Consider the following 18,825-nt stretch of genomic DNA (forward strand, 5'->3'; position numbering starts at 1 on the left):
CATTGATTATTATGCACTATTATTTTTGTTCAAGGAGAGCCAAAAATATACAACTCTCTCTCAGCTTGTTTGTTGCCAAAAATGGCCACTTTTTGTGTATGTTCACAAAATGCTATAAAATGTATATTTCTTAAAACATTTATCTACTTTTACCGACGTGACTCTTTAAAATAGCACCAGTCCTTTTCATCAAAATCAAAATTGTATCTAAATGTTTTACTCTTTATAGCCAGTTAGGTTATATATTACCATTAACTTTTCTGGTAAAACGGTGATAAAGTCCTAATGTTTTCATGAAACTTCCTTTTTTTCCCCATCTGAGCATCGGGGAAAAGGCCGTCTTGCAATTGTTGAGGTCACTAGTGTGTGCCCCATTTCTTCCAGGATCACTCTCTTTATAGGTTTTAGTGGACTCCTAGTACTGCGAAGTGGTTTCATGGTACAAAGGGATTGTATTCCAAGATCTGGGAGACTGTAGAAATGAGCAGTGATGCCCTTCCTACCATCTTTCCAGAAAAATAAGTGATCTGTAAGCTGTTAGGCTGACTTACAGCAGCAGCACTTTCTGCACCTGCATAAACTCCAGGACACATTTACTAACGGTGTTTGTTGCTGTATGTGCAGCTTTGAATTTTTTAATAATATATATTTTGTTAATATTTTGGCTATGGTGTCTTGTTATGAAATGTAAAAGAGTAAAAGTGTTTTTAGCAGGTGCTTCAAAGCTAAGTTTGACTGGGAAACTCAAAGCTCAATTGGCTGTATCAACAGAAATTCACTGCAGCCTATGTAATATTTCATGCGTCATAATTTATTCTACTCTATCTTGCAAATACATATTTGTGTGGCAATGTCATGCACAACACACATAACTATTAGATCCTTAAGATCAAACCCGTGTCATTGTTTTGGTCCACTGCAGTGCAGTAGTCAAAAAAAAGAATAAGTGAAGTGTCCACAGATAGCCAGGATAGAGCCCAGAGTGTTAATGTTTAAAATGTATAAAAATATTATTGATTACAATTCTTTACTGTTAATATCAACAATAAGCTTTTTATTTTGAAATTATAAGTTAAAAAAATGCTGTTACATTTACATTTAATGCTGTTTCACTGTAATCATTTATTATAAGTATGGACACAGAATCAAGTGAACAACATTTTGAAATAAGTTTAATTGGAATTTTGTACTATGCAAAAACAAAACAAAACAACAACAACAACATATTAAACAAACACAGCCAGTGCCTTCATTTGTCCATTACATGTCAAACATAGCACTGACCCTTAGCCCCTGATCATCAGCACATGCTTTCAAAAAGAGCTCCATGTCCTTTGCAAACTGAAAAACAAAGAGGAACAAGTCCCTTGCTCCAGTGTCTTCTTCCTCTGACATGTCTCTTAAGACCCTCTGCTGGTCCCCTTGATTTAAGGACAGATATTTGGGCATTGTTACATGTGCCTTATTTTGGACAGCCCACTGCACAGCAGGACGCAGATCTTCAACAACTGCTGGCTCCTGTGTCAGGCAAATGGGGATGAAAACATAGTTATTTCTCTGTTGCAGAACAGTTTTTTAACAGTTATTCAAATGTCACTAACCATGTAATTACACTACTGTTTAAAGTGAATACTGACCTGACTGACTTCCTGGAACTTGCGCTTTTTCAGTCTGAAAATGGGCACGTGTTGTCCTTCAAGCACAGCTTTGGCTTCCTCTCTCCAGTGTGCAAATAGCTTGCCAGAGCTACGAAGAGTAAGGCCACAGTGAGGGCATGTCATTTTCATGGACTTTCCATCAGCTGCAGTTTTATTGAACACAGAGGGTAGAGCTTATGAATGTTCTAACAAAGACTCAGAAAATGGTTCAGATACCGAAGACAAAACCTTGGGGGGGGGGGGAGACGGGTCTCCTCGAAGAGTTCAGCGGGGAGCAGTCCTGATAATGGTGGCTGACTTGGCATTGAAGAATGCTGACAAGACAATAAATGCCTTGCCATATCCCCACGCCGTATGATTGTAATCTTACAGACAGGGCAGTGAAAGTGTCCTGTTGTCCTACAAGGCTGCCTGCACCGGCATATCATTTTATCTGTAAGAGAAAAAAACAAACAAACAAACAGATGTAATTTAAATGTAGTTGTATAGAATGCAATCAATTTGTCTAACAATCAGATTGTACATGTTAACAAAAACATCCAAGCCAACCTCAATAATGAAAGCAAAATGGTATGGATCACAAAAGTTATGTCAAGAAAAGTGGTGAAAAGTAAATAAAAATATATTTTATAAAAACACTATTTTTGTTGCAGATGAATGCACTGAACTGTACAATATCAACAGCAACTTTTAAGTCAACAAAGATACTGCAGAAGTGCTTAAAAAAGTGCATATTTATAACTATAAAGTATATTTAATACAAACATACCTTTTTAAAGGCAAAGCATTTTTTATATGCACACTTAGATGCTCCTCAATCTTTGCCCTGACAGTAGGGCTGAAAGTGGGGCACAGAGGGCAGTGAAAGAGTCCTCTGCAACACGTGTTGCATTCCTGCAATTCTGGCTTTAAGCCTGAATTCCAGATTGATGTGTGCATCTAAAACACAGAGAGAAACAGATAAACACCATATACACATTTAAGTTAAGGTTTTAGCAGAAATAACAATTTACACTTGGCATGTAATAGATTTGGGAAGAAAATTCTTGAAAAAAAACCCCAAATATTTTAAAAGACACTTTAATCTGTGAGATATGTTTCTATTGACATATAACAGTCAATTGAACAGAGGCTAACTAAAATCTGGGCAATAAAAAAGCTGTACAGAAAAGAATGACGAATAGAAGTATTGATAAATATATAAATCTGTTTGTGATGAAATTTGCAGTGTTGACGCTAACCAAAGGTGTCACAAGTACACACGTTCCTTACTACAGTTTAGATACCTCTGTTTAGAAAGCACTGGCTCGACTTTTTAGTCAAGTCGAAGTAAGAAGTACAGGGTCTAAAATATAATTTATGTACAAAATTTTGAAGTAATCTTGCGTCCAAAGCACGCGTGCTGATTTACAAATGTACGGATTACAAAGTACAGATACGCGTGCTAAAATGTGAGAAGTAGAAGTATAAAGAAGTATACAGTAGGCACAAAAAAGTACAGCAGTAAAGTAAAGATACCAGAAAATTCTACTTAAGTACAGTATTGAAGTATTCGTTATTTTGCATCTCTGACGCCAACAATAAATCATACTCTAATGCAAAATGTGGTTTTTGCTTCTTCTCGCCCACAGAAGCCGTTAATCCAGCTCTCTTACTAAAACCAGGCCCAGGAAAAAGCATATCTGTGTGTTTCTCTGCCATGGAGCACGATGAAAAAACATTAAAATAAGGAGGAATGTTGTTGTAACGCAAAAAAAAGTGGCAACATGATCATTGTAAGAAAACTAGACGATTCCTAGAATTATGAAATCACTAACGGCAAATTTATATAAGAAAGACTTAACTAACCTTTGCGATCAACTTGCAAGACTTCCAAGGTATCCATGCGTGTTTACGGCGACTGTGGAGGTCAGGTGCTTCCGGCTACTGTGGAGGTCACGTGCTTCCGGCTACTGTGGAGCTCCACAGTGGCTGCAACCAGACACTTCTCACTAAAACTAAACAAAGGAAAGAAGGATGGAAGGAAGGATCACATGCATTGTCACCAAGGAAAGAAGGATGGAAGGAAGGATCACAAGCATTGTCACAAAGGAAAGAAGGATGGAAGGAAGGATCACAAACTTTGTCACAAAGGAAAGAAGGATGGAAGGAAGGATCACAAGCTTTGTCACAAAGGAAAGAAGGATGGAAGGAAGGATCACAAGCTTTGTCACAAAGGAAAGAAGGATGGAAGGAAGGATCACAAGCTTTGTCACAAAGGAAAGAAGGATGGAAGGAAGGATCACAAGCTTTGTCACAAAGGAAAGAAGGATGGAAGGAAGGATCACAAGCTTTGTCACAAAGGAAAGAAGGATGGAAGGAAGGATCACATGCATTGTCACAAAGGAAAGAAGGATGGAAGGAAGGATCACAAGCTTTGTCACAAAGGAAAGAAGGATGGAAGGAAGGATGACATGCATTGTCACAAAGGAAAGAAGGATGGAAGGAAGGATCACAAGCTTTGTCACAAAGGAAAGAAGGATGGAAGGAAGGATGACATGCATTGTCACAAAGGAAAGAAGGATGGAAGGAAGGATCACATGCATTGTCACAAAGGAAAGAAGGATGGAAGGAAGGATCACATGCATTGTCACAAAGGAAAGAAGGATGGAAGGAAGGATCACAAGCTTTGTCACAAAGGAAAGAAGGATGGAAGGAAGGAAAGATCACAAGCTTTGTCACAAGTGCAATACTTTAATTTTCTGCTGCTCATTCCTGTGCAATATCCCATCTGCCCTCCCGTCATATTTCTTTTCAAGATTTTCTTATTTAATCACTAATGTACATATATTTATATTTATAGATACATATATATTCAGTCATCTTTTCTCTTTTACCATGTCTCTCTAATATTTTGCTCCTTACTATTTTTCTATTTTCTTTATTGTTTTATTTTATTTTAATATATTTTCTCCTACTGTGCATGCTGCTGAGTGACTGCTGCTCGTCAAACACATTTAATTGCAATGTTGACCCTGTGCTAACTTGCATATGACAAATAAATCTGAAAACTGAAACTAAATTAAGGAAAGAAGGATGGAAGGAAAGATCACAAGCTTTGTCACAAAGGAAAGAAGGATGGAAGGAAGGATCACAAGCTTTGTCACAAAGGAAAGAAGGATGGGAGGAAAGATCACAAGCTTTGTCACAAAGGAAAGAAGGATGGAAGGAAGGATCACAAGCTTTGTCACAAAGGAAAGAAGGATGGGAGGAAGGATCACATGCATTGTCACAAAGGAAAGAAGGATGGAAGGAAGGAAGGATCACAAGCATTGTCACAAAGGAAAGAAGGATGGAAGGAAGGATCACAAGCATTGTCACAAAGGAAAGAAGGATGGAAGGAAGGATCACATGCATTGTCACAAAGGAAAGAACGATGGAAGGCAGGATGACATGCAATGTCACAAAGGAAAGAAGGATGGAAGGAAGAATCACATGCGTTGTCACAAAGGAAAGAAGGATGGAAGGAAGGATCACATGCATTGTCACAAAGGAAAGAACGATGGAAGGCAGGATGACATGCAATGTCACAAAGGAAAGAAGGATGGAAGGAAGAATCACATGCATTGTCACAAAGGAAAGAAGGATGGAAGGAAGGATCACAAGCATTGTCACAAAGGAAAGAAGGATGGAAGGAAGGATCACAAGCATTGTCACAAAGGAAAGAAGGATGGAAGGAAGGATCACATGCATTGTCACAAAGGAAAGAACGACGGAAGGCAGGATGACATGCAGTGTCACAAAGGAAAGAAGGATGGAAGGAAGAATCACATGCATTGTCACAAAGGAAAGAAGGATGGAAGGAAGGATCACATGCATTGTCACAAAGGAAAGAAGGATGGAAGGAAGGATCACAAGCATTGTCACAAAGGAAAGAAGGATGGAAGGAAGGATCACATGCATTGTCACAAAGGAAAGAACGATGGAAGGCAGGATGACATGCATTGTCACAAAGGAAAGAAGGATGGAAGGATGGATCACAAGCTTTGTCACAAAGGAAAGAAGGATGGAAGGAAGGAAAGATCACAAGCTTTGTCACAAGTGCAATACTTTAATTTTCTGCTGCTCATTCCTGTGCAATATCCCATCTGCCCTCCCGTCATATTTCTTTTCAAGATTTTCTTATTTAATCACTAATGTACATATATTTATATTTATAGATACATATATATTCAGTCATCTTTTCTCTTTTACCATGTCTCTCTAATATTTTGCTCCTTACTATTTTTCTATTTTCTTTATTGTTTTATTTTATTTTAATATATTTTCTCCTACTGTGCATGCTGCTGAGTGACTGCTGCTCGTCAAACACATTTAATTGCAATGTTGACCCTGTGCTAACTTGCATATGACAAATAAATCTGAAAACTGAAACTAAACTAAGGAAAGAAGGATGGAAGGAAAGATCACAAGCTTTGTCACAAAGGAAAGAAGGATGGAAGGAAAGATCACAAGCTTTGTCACAAAGGAAAGAAGGATGGAAGGAAGGATCACAAGCTTTGTCACAAAGGAAAGAAGGATGGAAGGAAGGATCACAAGCTTTGTCACAAAGGAAAGAAGGATTGAAGGAAAGATCACAAGCTTTGTCACAAAGGAAAGAAGGATGGAAGGAAGGATCACAAGCTTTGTCACAAAGGAAAGAAGGATGGGAGGAAGGATCACATGCATTGTCACAAAGGAAAGAACGATGGAAGGCAGGATGACATGCAATGTCACAAAGGAAAGAAGGATGGAAGGAAGAATCACATGCATTGTCAAAAAGGAAAGAACGATGGAAGGAAGGATCACATGCATTGTCACAAAGGAAAGAAGGATGGAAGGAAGGATCACATGCATTGTCACAAAGGAAAGAACGATGGAAGGCAGGATGACATGCAATGTCACAAAGGAAAGAAGGATGGAAGGAAGAATCACATGCATTGTCACAAAGGAAAGAAGGATGGAAGGAAGGATCACATGCATTGTCACAAAGGAAAGAACGATGGAAGGCAGGATGACATGCAATGTCACAAAGGAAAGAAGGATGGAAGGAAGAATCACATGCATTGTCACAAAGGAAAGAAGGATGGAAGGAAGGATCACAAGCATTGTCACAAAGGAAAGAAGGATGGAAGGAAGGATCACAAGCATTGTCACAAAGGAAAGAAGGATGGAAGGAAGGATCACATGCATTGTCACAAAGGAAAGAAGGATGGAAGGCAGGATGACATGCAATGTCACAAAGGAAAGAAGGATGGAAGGAAGGATCACATGCATTGTCACAAAGGAAAGAAGGATGGAAGGAAGGATCACAAGCTTTGTCACAAAGGAAAGAAGGATGGAAGGAAGGAAAGATCACAAGCTTTGTCACAAGTGCAATACTTTAATTTTCTGCTGCTCATTCCTGTGCAATATCCCATCTGCCCTCCCGTCATATTTCTTTTCAAGATTTTCTTATTTAATCACTAATGTACATATATTTATATTTATAGATACATATATATTCAGTCATCTTTTCTCTTTTACCATGTCTCTCTAATATTTTGCTCCTTACTATTTTTCTATTTTCTTTATTGTTTTATTTTATTTTAATATATTTTCTCCTACTGTGCATGCTGCTGAGTGACTGCTGCTCGTCAAACACATTTAATTGCAATGTTGACCCTGTGCTAACTTGCATATGACAAATAAATCTGAAAACTGAAACTAAATTAAGGAAAGAAGGATGGAAGGAAAGATCACAAGCTTTCTCACAAAGGAAAGAAGGATGGAAGGAAGGATCACAAGCTTTGTCACAAAGGAAAGAAGGATGGGAGGAAAGATCACAAGCTTTGTCACAAAGGAAAGAAGGATGGAAGGAAGGATCACAAGCTTTGTCACAAAGGAAAGAAGGATGGGAGGAAGGATCACATGCATTGTCACAAAGGAAAGAAGGATGGAAGGAAGGAAGGATCACAAGCATTGTCACAAAGGAAAGAAGGATGGAAGGAAGGATCACAAGCATTGTCACAAAGGAAAGAAGGATGGAAGGAAGGATCACATGCATTGTCACAAAGGAAAGAACGATGGAAGGCAGGATGACATGCAATGTCACAAAGGAAAGAAGGATGGAAGGAAGAATCACATGCGTTGTCACAAAGGAAAGAAGGATGGAAGGAAGGATCACATGCATTGTCACAAAGGAAAGAACGATGGAAGGCAGGATGACATGCAATGTCACAAAGGAAAGAAGGATGGAAGGAAGAATCACATGCATTGTCACAAAGGAAAGAAGGATGGAAGGAAGGATCACAAGCATTGTCACAAAGGAAAGAAGGATGGAAGGAAGGATCACAAGCATTGTCACAAAGGAAAGAAGGATGGAAGGAAGGATCACATGCATTGTCACAAAGGAAAGAACGATGGAAGGCAGGATGACATGCAGTGTCACAAAGGAAAGAAGGATGGAAGGAAGAATCACATGCATTGTCACAAAGGAAAGAAGGATGGAAGGAAGGATCACATGCATTGTCACAAAGGAAAGAAGGATGGAAGGAAGGATCACAAGCATTGTCACAAAGGAAAGAAGGATGGAAGGAAGGATCACATGCATTGTCACAAAGGAAAGAACGATGGAAGGCAGGATGACATGCATTGTCACAAAGGAAAGAAGGATGGAAGGATGGATCACAAGCTTTGTCACAAAGGAAAAAAGGATGGAAGGAAGGAAAGATCACAAGCTTTGTCACAAGTGCAATACTTTAATTTTCTGCTGCTCATTCCTGTGCAATATCCCATCTGCCCTCCCGTCATATTTCTTTTCAAGATTTTCTTATTTAATCACTAATGTACATATATTTATATTTATAGATACATATATATTCAGTCATCTTTTCTCTTTTACCATGTCTCTCTAATATTTTGCTCCTTACTATTTTTCTATTTTCTTTATTGTTTTATTTTATTTTAATATATTTTCTCCTACTGTGCATGCTGCTGAGTGACTGCTGCTCGTAAAACACATTTAATTGCAATGTTGACCCTGTGCTAACTTGCATATGACAAATAAATCTGAAAACTGAAACTAAACTAAGGAAAGAAGGATGGAAGGAAAGATCACAAGCTTTGTCACAAAGGAAAGAAGGATGGAAGGAAGGATCACAAGCTTTGTCACAAAGGAAAGAAGGATGGGAGGAAAGATCACAAGCTTTGTCACAAAGGAAAGAAGGATGGATGGAAGGATCACATGCATTGTCACAAAGGAAAGAAGGAAGGAAGGAAGGAAGGATCACAAGCATTGTCACAAAGGAAAGAAGGATGGAAGGAAGAATCACATGCATTGTCACAAAGGAATGAAGGATGGAAGGAAGGATCACATGCATTGTCACAAAGGAAAGAACGATGGAAGGAAGGATCACATGCATTGTCACAAAGTAAAGAAGGATGGAAGGAAGGATCACATGCATTGTCACAAAGGAAAGAACGATGGAAGGCAGGATGACATGCAATGTCACAAAGGAAAGAAGGATGGAAGGAAGAATCACATGCATTGTCACAAAGGAAAGAACGATGGAAGGAAGGATCACATGCATTGTCACAAAGGAAAGAAGGATGGAAGGAAGGATCACATGCATTGTCACAAAGGAAAGAACGATGGAAGGCAGGATGACATGCAATGTCACAAAGGAAAGAAGGATGGAAGGAAGAATCACATGCATTGTCACAAAGGAAAGAAGGATGGAAGGAAGGATCACATGCATTGTCACAAAGGAAAGAACGATGGAAGGCAGGATGACATGCAATGTCACAAAGGAAAGAAGGATGGAAGGAAGAATCACATGCATTGTCACAAAGGAAAGAAGGATGGAAGGAAGGATCACAAGCATTGTCACAAAGGAAAGAAGGATGGAAGGAAGGATCACAAGCATTGTCACAAAGGAAAGAAGGATGGAAGGAAGGATCACATGCATTGTCACAAAGGAAAGAACGATGGAAGGCAGGATGACATGCAATGTCACAAAGGAAAGAAGGATGGAAGGAAGAATCACATGCATTGTCACAAAGGAAAGAAGGATGGAAGGAAGGATCACATGCATTGTCACAAAGGAAAGAAGGATGGAAGGAAGGATCACAAGCATTGTCACAAAGGAAAGAAGGATGGAAGGAAGGATCACAAGCATTGTCACAAAGGAAAGAAGGATGGAAGGAAGGATCACATGCATTGTCACAAAGGAAAGAACGATGGAAGGCAGGATGACATGCAATGTCACAAAGGAAAGAAGGATGGAAGGAAGAATCACATGCGTTGTCACAAAGGAAAGAAGGATGGAAGGAAGGATCACATGCATTGTCACAAAGGAAAGAACGATGGAAGGCAGGATGACATGCAATGTCACAAAGGAAAGAAGGATGGAAGGAAGGAAGGATCACAAGCATTGTCACAATGGAAAGAAGGATGGAAGGAAGGATCACAAGCTTTGTCACAAAGGAAAGAAGGATGGGAGGAAAGATCACAAGCTTTGTCACAAAGGAAAGAAGGATGGATGGAAGGATCACATGCATTGTCACAAAGGAAAGAAGGAAGGAAGGAAGGAAGGAAGGAAGGAAGGATCACAAGCATTGTCACAAAGGAAAGAAGGATGGAAGGAAGAATCACATGCATTGTCACAAAGGAAAGAAGGATGGAAGGAAGGATCACATGCATTGTCACAAAGGAAAGAACGATGGAAGGAAGGATCACATGCATTGTCACAAAGTAAAGAAGGATGGAAGGAAGGATCACATGCATTGTCACAAAGGAAAGAACGATGGAAGGCAGGATGACATGCAATGTCACAAAGGAAAGAAGGATGGAAGGAAGAATCACATGCATTGTCACAAAGGAAAGAACGATGGAAGGAAGGATCACATGCATTGTCACAAAGGAAAGAAGGATGGAAGGAAGGATCACATGCATTGTCACAAAGGAAAGAACGATGGAAGGCAGGATGACATGCAATGTCACAAAGGAAAGAAGGATGGAAGGAAGAATCACATGCATTGTCACAAAGGAAAGAAGGATGGAAGGAAGGATCACATGCATTGTCACAAAGGAAAGAACGATGGAAGGCAGGATGACATGCAATGTCACAAAGGAAAGAAGGATGGAAGGAAGAATCACATGCATTGTCACAAAGGAAAGAAGGATGGAAGGAAGGATCACAAGCATTGTCACAAAGGAAAGAAGGATGGAAGGAAGGATCACAAGCATTGTCACAAAGGAAAGAAGGATGGAAGGAAGGATCACATGCATTTTCACAAAGGAAAGAAGGATGGAAGGCAGGATGACATGCAATGTCACAAAGGAAAGAAGGATGGAAGGAAGAATCACATGCATTGTCACAAAGGAAAGAAGGATGGAAGGAAGGATCACATGCATTGTCACAAAGGAAAGAAGGATGGAAGGAAGGATCACAAGCATTGTCACAAAGGAAAGAAGGATGGAAGGAAGGATCACAAGCATTGTCACAAAGGAAAGAAGGATGGAAGGAAGGATCACATGCATTGTCACAAAGGAAAGAACGATGGAAGGCAGGATGACATGCAATGTCACAAAGGAAAGAAGGATGGAAGGAAGAATCACATGCGTTGTCACAAAGGAAAGAAGGATGGAAGGAAGGATCACATGCATTGTCACAAAGGAAAGAACGATGGAAGGCAGGATGACATGCAATGTCACAAAGGAAAGAAGGATGGAAGGAAGAATCACATGCATTGTCACAAAGGAAAGAAGGATGGAAGGAAGGATCACAAGCATTGTCACAAAGGAAAGAAGGATGGAAGGAAGGATCACAAGCATTGTCACAAAGGAAAGAAGGATGGAAGGAAGGATCACATGCATTGTCACAAAGGAAAGAACGATGGAAGGCAGGATGACATGCAGTGTCACAAAGGAAAGAAGGATGGAAGGAAGAATCACATGCATTGTCACAAAGGAAAGAAGGATGGAAGGAAGGATCACAAGCATTGTCACAAAGGAAAGAAGGATGGAAGGAAGGATCACATGCATTGTCACAAAGGAAAGAACGATGGAAGGCAGGATGACATGCATTGTCACAAAGGAAAGAAGGATGGAAGGATGGATCACAAGCTTTGTCACAAAGGAAAGAAGGATGGAAGGAAGGAAAGATCACAAGCTTTGTCACAAGTGCAATACTTTAATTTTCTGCTGCTCATTCCTGTGCAATATCCCATCTGCCCTCCCGTCATATTTCTTTTCAAGATTTTCTTATTTAATCACTAATGTACATATATTTATATTTATAGATACATATATATTCAGTCATCTTTTCTCTTTTACCATGTCTCTCTAATATTTTGCTCCTTACTATTTTTCTATTTTCTTTATTGTTTTATTTTATTTTAATATATTTTCTCCTACTGTGCATGCTGCTGAGTGACTGCTGCTCGTCAAACACATTTAATTGCAATGTTGACCCTGTGCTAACTTGCATATGACAAATAAATCTGAAAACTGAAACTAAACTAAGGAAAGAAGGATGGAAGGAAAGATCACAAGCTTTGTCACAAAGGAAAGAAGGATGGAAGGAAGGATCACAAGCTTTGTCACAAAGGAAAGAAGGATGGGAGGAAAGATCACAAGCTTTGTCACAAAGGAAAGAAGGATGGATGGAAGGATCACATGCATTGTCACAAAGGAAAGAAGGAAGGAAGGAAGGATCACAAGCATTGTCACAAAGGAAAGAAGGATGGAAGGAAGAATCACATGCATTGTCACAAAGGAAAGAAGGATGGAAGGAAGGATCACATGCATTGTCACAAAGGAAAGAACGATGGAAGGAAGGATCACATGCATTGTCACAAAGTAAAGAAGGATGGAAGGAAGGATCACATGCATTGTCACAAAGGAAAGAACGATGGAAGGCAGGATGACATGCAATGTCACAAAGGAAAGAAGGATGGAAGGAAGAATCACATGCATTGTCACAAAGGAAAGAAGGATGGAAGGAAGGATCACATGCATTGTCACAAAGGAAAGAAGGATGGAAGGAAGGATCACATGCATTGTCACAAAGGAAAGAACGATGGAAGGCAGGATGACATGCAATGTCACAAAGGAAAGAAGGATGGAAGGAAGAATCACATGCATTGTCACAAAGGAAAGAAGGATGGAAGGAAGGATCACATGCATTGTCACAAAGGAAAGAACGATGGAAGGCAGGATGACATGCAATGTCACAAAGGAAAGAAGGATGGAAGGAAGAATCACATGCATTGTCACAAAGGAAAGAAGGATGGAAGGAAGGATCACAAGCATTGTCACAAAGGAAAGAAGGATGGAAGGAAGGATCACAAGCATTGTCACAAAGGAAAGAAGGATGGAAGGAAGGATCACATGCATTGTCACAAAGGAAAGAACGATGGAAGGCAGGATGACATGCAATGTCACAAAGGAAAGAAGGATGGAAGGAAGGATCACATGCATTGTCACAAAGGAAAGAACGATGGAAGGCAGGATGACATGCAATGTCACAAAGGAAAGAAGGATGGAAGGAAGAATCACATGCATTGTCACAAAGGAAAGAAGGATGGAAGGAAGGATTACATGCATTGTCACAAAGGAAAGAACGATGGAAGGCAGGATGACATGCAATGTCACAAAGGAAAGAAGGATGGAAGGAAGAATCACATGCATTGTCACAAAGGAAAGAAGGATGGAAGGAAGGATCACAAGCATTGTCACAAAGGAAAGAAGGATGGAAGGAAGGATCACAAGCATTGTCACAAAGGAAAGAAGGATGGAAGGAAGGATCACATGCATTGTCACAAAGGAAAGAACGATGGAAGGCAGGATGACATGCAATGTCACAAAGGAAAGAAGGATGGAAGGAAGAATCACATGCATTGTCTTTTTTTTTTTTTTTTTTTTTTCTAAATGACATCAGAAACAGCAGTATGCGACATTACGTGATGGCAGAGCTTCAGTTCATCCTTTGTCATTTTTCTTTTTTTTTTTAAATAAATAGGACAGGGGGAATGAATGAGAGAGAGAGGGGGAGAGAAAGAAAGAAAACCAAAGGGGAGAAGAGACGGTGAGAAGGGGGGGGAAGAGAGACAAAAAAAAAAAAAAACTCCTGGGTCACCTGTATGGAGAAAAAAAAAAAAACAAACAAACAAACAAACAAAAACAAACAGAGGAGACAGCAAACAACAAAGAGCAACATAATAATAGAGAAAACAAAGCACCATCACAATAAACTAGCTAGTCATAGATATCAGTATTTACTAAGTAATAAACGATATTGTGCAGCACGCAAGATAGACAGCGCACAGTGTGCTTTGAGGCAGCAGCCAAGAAAGCTTTAGTCCGCGTCTGTGAATACCCATGTGTGCATACCTGTGTGGATCAGCATGCTTGCATTCCAAAGGTTTCTCCATGTAATGATCTGCTAGGGAGTGTGGGGGGGCCACAGCCCCGTCCTCCAGGGTGTGAAGCGGGTATGGAGGAGATCAAAACTCCAGACATCCAGAGGCCCCCAGAACACAAGAGACCATGGAAGACCAACAGAGGGGCAGCCGCGCCACTGTCCCAGTAACCCAGTAAGAGCTGAGGAGAGTCCCAGATGAGGGCTCGCCCAGCAGCCGCGGAGCAGAAGTCAGGGGGAGTTGCAGTGACGCGCCCGTGAGCTCCGCCGGCCCCCAGCTGCGCCTGAGTGACCGAGCCCTAGGCCGAGAGGCCGGGGGCACCCCACCTCCAAAGGGGCCCGAGCGAGCCCCAGGCCCCAGGCCCCGACAAGCGGCCGCCAAGGAGTGAGCCGGTGTGTACCCGGACGCCCACCCCCAGACACAAAGAACCACCAACACACCGACACCTGAGGGAGTCCGCCACCGGCAGGGAAAGTGGTGGTGGGTGGAGATAGGCCTCCAAACCTTGGAGGGCCTGAGGTGTCCCCAGAGAGGTGGCGTCTGATACCCAACCTGACATATAGACACAGACATACAGGCACACACAGACACAAACATCCATTCCCACCCTCATGCTCTCATATGCACTCACTCCACACTCAACCAACGTGGAGACAGACATAAAGAGACGCTGTACACACAATCACACTCCCCAAGCGTACTCTACAAACCGGGTCTAGGTACCCTTGCCCCTGGAGGGGGGAATTGCACCCAGACCCAGGTGGTGTTACCCTTTTCCCTGCGGTGGGGAGAGGCAGACCACCCCGACTCCGCAGCAGCAGGGAGGCCCCACACCCCAGACCGCAGTCGGACGGCCAACTCCTCCTACTAGCCCTCCCGCTCCAGCAGGCCGCAGAGAATGGGGGTGGGAGAAGACTCCAAACCTCCCTCCACCCGCTCATTGTAGTGTTGATGCATATGTGTTCTAAGGTGCAATTAAAACCCAGGAGGGCATGGAGCTACCTGCCAAGGAGCAGCAGGTAAGCGCATAGTCCCTCCTGCTAACCCTCAATGACTAAGTGTATTTAAAATTGAGAGGTGGGCAACGACGTCAGGGGTGAGGTATACACCCTGATGGTGATTTGGACTCCGTGATTGTGCCCACCCCCAAGATCCTATATGTATGTGTAATGAGAGTGTGAATAATGTGAATGTCTAAGTTGTGGGATAAAATTGAGGCAGAGGCAGCCAGAAGGGGACGGGGGGGGGGGGGGGTAGCCTCCTCTGCACCCTGGTGACATACCCCCACTCCAAGGCCCTGCATGTGTGGGTGGTTGTGGAGGAGCGGGAAGAGGGAGGCAGCTGGAGATGGGGAGGGAAGGAAGGGAGGGGCAGGTAACCCCTCCCTGGGGCCAGCTCCCCCGCTGACCCCAGTAGGCACTCCCACCCTCCGCGACCCGCCAGGGAAGGGGAGCCCAGGCCCATCAGACCGGGGCCCAGTGCAGTAGCGCCCCCCGGCTCCACAGAGCCCTGGACAGTCCACCCAACCCCACCACAGAGAAAACTGCACCCACCCCACCAACCACACATCTTCCAGACTACATAAGACGGTAAACGCCCAGGCTGAGATCTTCCTCCACCTCTCCTGTATCTCCCCCTCCTGCAGAGAGTTCCTGAGAGAAGAAAGCTCCTGCAAGATGTGACCATCCCCCCCACCAGTTGAAGAGCCCCCCAGGCGGCTCGATGCACCGGCGGCACCCTGCTCCAGGGCCGGGCCCCCATGCACCCACCCGCCCACAACCCCGGCAACACACCAACCAGGACCCGAGCCCCCGAGGCCCGGCCCGGGCCCCAGCCCAGAGACGGAGCGCCCCCAGAACCTCACGCCCATCCCGGACCCACCCAGGGGCAGCCAGGTTGCCAGGTCAGTAACCCGCGTCCGTCAGCACAGACCCTCCCCTAGCCCCGCTGCACGCAGCCGCGAGGAAACAGTCACCTGAGAGCCAACAGAGCCCTCAACCGGACGTGACCGCTACCCCGGGTTGAGCCCCCCAAGGAAGATGCCTCCGGGGAACCCCCCGACGCCCTAAGCCTGTCCCTACCCCCTCACCAATCACAACAGTGAAGGCGGGACCAAACTATGACCCCCCACCCCCACTAGGTGATGGAGCTGATAAAAGGGGCCCAGAGCAATTGATCTAATGTGGTGGCAGAGGCTGTGTCAAGACTAATGTAATCTAATAGATAATTTCTATATTGGTTAGAATTAAGATTATTTTTATTTTTCCAGTTCATGAGGACTGTTTTCTTGGCTATGCATAGGGCAGTGAAGATCATATGGGCTATATTCTTTTCTGAAGTGACATTATCTAAGCTGCCCAACAAACACACTAAGGGGGAGGTTGGAATGTTACATTTCAGACATTTTGATAAGTCTTCACATATCTCGCGCCAAAACTTTTGCACTGGTGGACAGAACCAAAGAGCGTGGATGTAATTGTCTGGTGTATTGCCTTGACAGTGTGAGCAGTTGTTGGAAGATGTAAAGCCCATCTTGAACATCCGATGACCTGTATAGTGCACTCTATGAAGTATTTTGTATTGTATTAATTGCAGACTGGGATTTTTAATTAATTTAAAAGTTTTTAAGCAAATCTGAGACCAGAAGTTTTGGTCTAGGTTGACTGATAAATCTGCTTCCCACTTTGCAGTAGGAAGGGATATTGATTCATCTAATTTAGAAAGTGTTCTGTATATTTTAGATAATAATTTGGGGGATTTAAGAGTAAGAAAATGTGCCGCACTTAGTGGTGTTTGTAATTCAACTTGACTGAGGTTAAATTTCTTTTTTACTATGGATTTAATTTGTTGATATTCTAAAAACCTTGTCTTGTTGATCCCATATTGTTCAACTAGTCTGTCAAATGGAATAAATTCTGTTCCCTCTAATATATGTTCTAAGTATTTAATTCCTTTACAACTCCATTCTGGGAAATTAATCATATTATTGTTTTGTAATATGTCAGGGTTATTCCAGATAGGTGTACGTTTGCATGGGATTAATGAAGACTCCGTTATTTTTAGAAACTCCCACCATGCTGTTAGAGAAAAGCTGATGTTGATACTTTTAAAGCATTCATGTCTTTTGATGTTTGAGCTAATAAATGGTAGGTCTGAAATCTCTAGATCCTTGCATAGTGCCTGTTCAACATCTAGCCAGGGCTCAACTAAGAAGGTATGTTTTAACCATTCTGAGATGAACTGAAGCCTGTTGGCTAAGAAGTATTGGTGAAAATTAGGCAGATCTAATCCTCCTCTATCCTTGGTTCTTTGTAGCGTTTTTAAGCTAATACGCGGGGGTTTATCTTTCCAAAGGAATTTGGAAATATATGAATCCAGAGATCTGAACCAATCTTGTGATGGTTTGTTAGGGATCATCAAAAATAAGTAATTTATTTTTGGCAAGATCATCATTTTTATAGTGGCGACCCTTCCCATGAGTGATATGGGTAAAGATTTCCATCTAGTCAGATCGCCTTCTACTTTCTTTAGAAGTGGGATGTGGTTTAGTTTAGTTAAGTCTGAAAGCTTAGGAGAGATATTAATACCTAAATATTTAATATTTCCGGATTGCAGTGGGGCAGAGGAAGAATTATGGAAGGAGCAGTTAATGGGGAGAACTGTAGATTTTGGCCAGTTAATTGAATAATCTGAAACTCTTGAAAACCAGTTTATTAAAGTAATTACCTCAGAGAGGTTGGTTTGTGTGTTTTGCAGAAAAAGCAACACATCATCCGCATAGAGACTGATTTTATGTTCTATGTTCTTACATTTTATGCCCTTAATTGTTGTAGCCTGTCTAAATGCTGCTGCATATGACAAATAAATAAATCTGAAAACTAAAACTAAACAAAGGAAAGAAGGATGGAAGGAAAGATCACAAGCATTGTCACAAAAGAAAGAAGGATGGAAGGAAGGATCACAAGCTTTGTCACAAAGGAAAGAAGGATGGAAGGAAGGATCACATGCATTGTCACAAAGGAAAGAAGGATGGAAGGAAGGATCACATGCATTGTCACAAAGGAAAGAAGGATGGAAGGAAGGATCACAAGCTTTGTCACAAAGGAAAGAAGGATGGAAGGAAGGATCACAAGCTTTGTCACAAAGGAAAGAAGGATGGAAGGAAGGATCACATGCATTGTCACAAAGGAAAGAAGGATGGAAGGAAGGATCACATGCATTGTCACAAAGGAAAGAAGGATGGAAGGAAGGATCACAAGCATTGTCACAAAGGAAAGAAGGATGGAAGGAAGGATCACAAGCATTGTCACAAAGGAAAGAAGGATGGAAGGAAGGATCACAAGCTTTGTCACAAAGGAAAGAAGGATGGAAGGAAGGAAAGATCACAAGCTTTGTCACAAGTGCAATACTTTAATTTTCTGCTGCTCATTCCTGTGCAATATCCCATCTGCCCTCCCGTCATATTTCTTTTCAAGATTTTCTTATTTAATCACTAATGTACATATATTTATATTTATAGATACATATATATTCAGTCATCTTTTCTCTTTTACCATGTCTCTCTAATATTTTGCTCCTTACTATTTTTCTATTTTCTTTATTGTTTTATTTTATTTTAATATATTTTCTCCTACTGTGCATGCTGCTGAGTGACTGCTGCTCATCAAACACATTTAATTGCAATGTTGACCCTCTGCTAACTTGCATATGACAAATAAATCTGAAAACTGAAACTAAACTAAGG

This window comes from Mchenga conophoros, linkage group LG4 (genome assembly GCF_057382185.1).
Source record: "Mchenga conophoros isolate Kocher_MC1m ecotype Shallow Benthic linkage group LG4, M_conophoros_male_GT1.1, whole genome shotgun sequence".
Taxonomy (NCBI): domain Eukaryota; kingdom Metazoa; phylum Chordata; class Actinopteri; order Cichliformes; family Cichlidae; genus Mchenga; species Mchenga conophoros.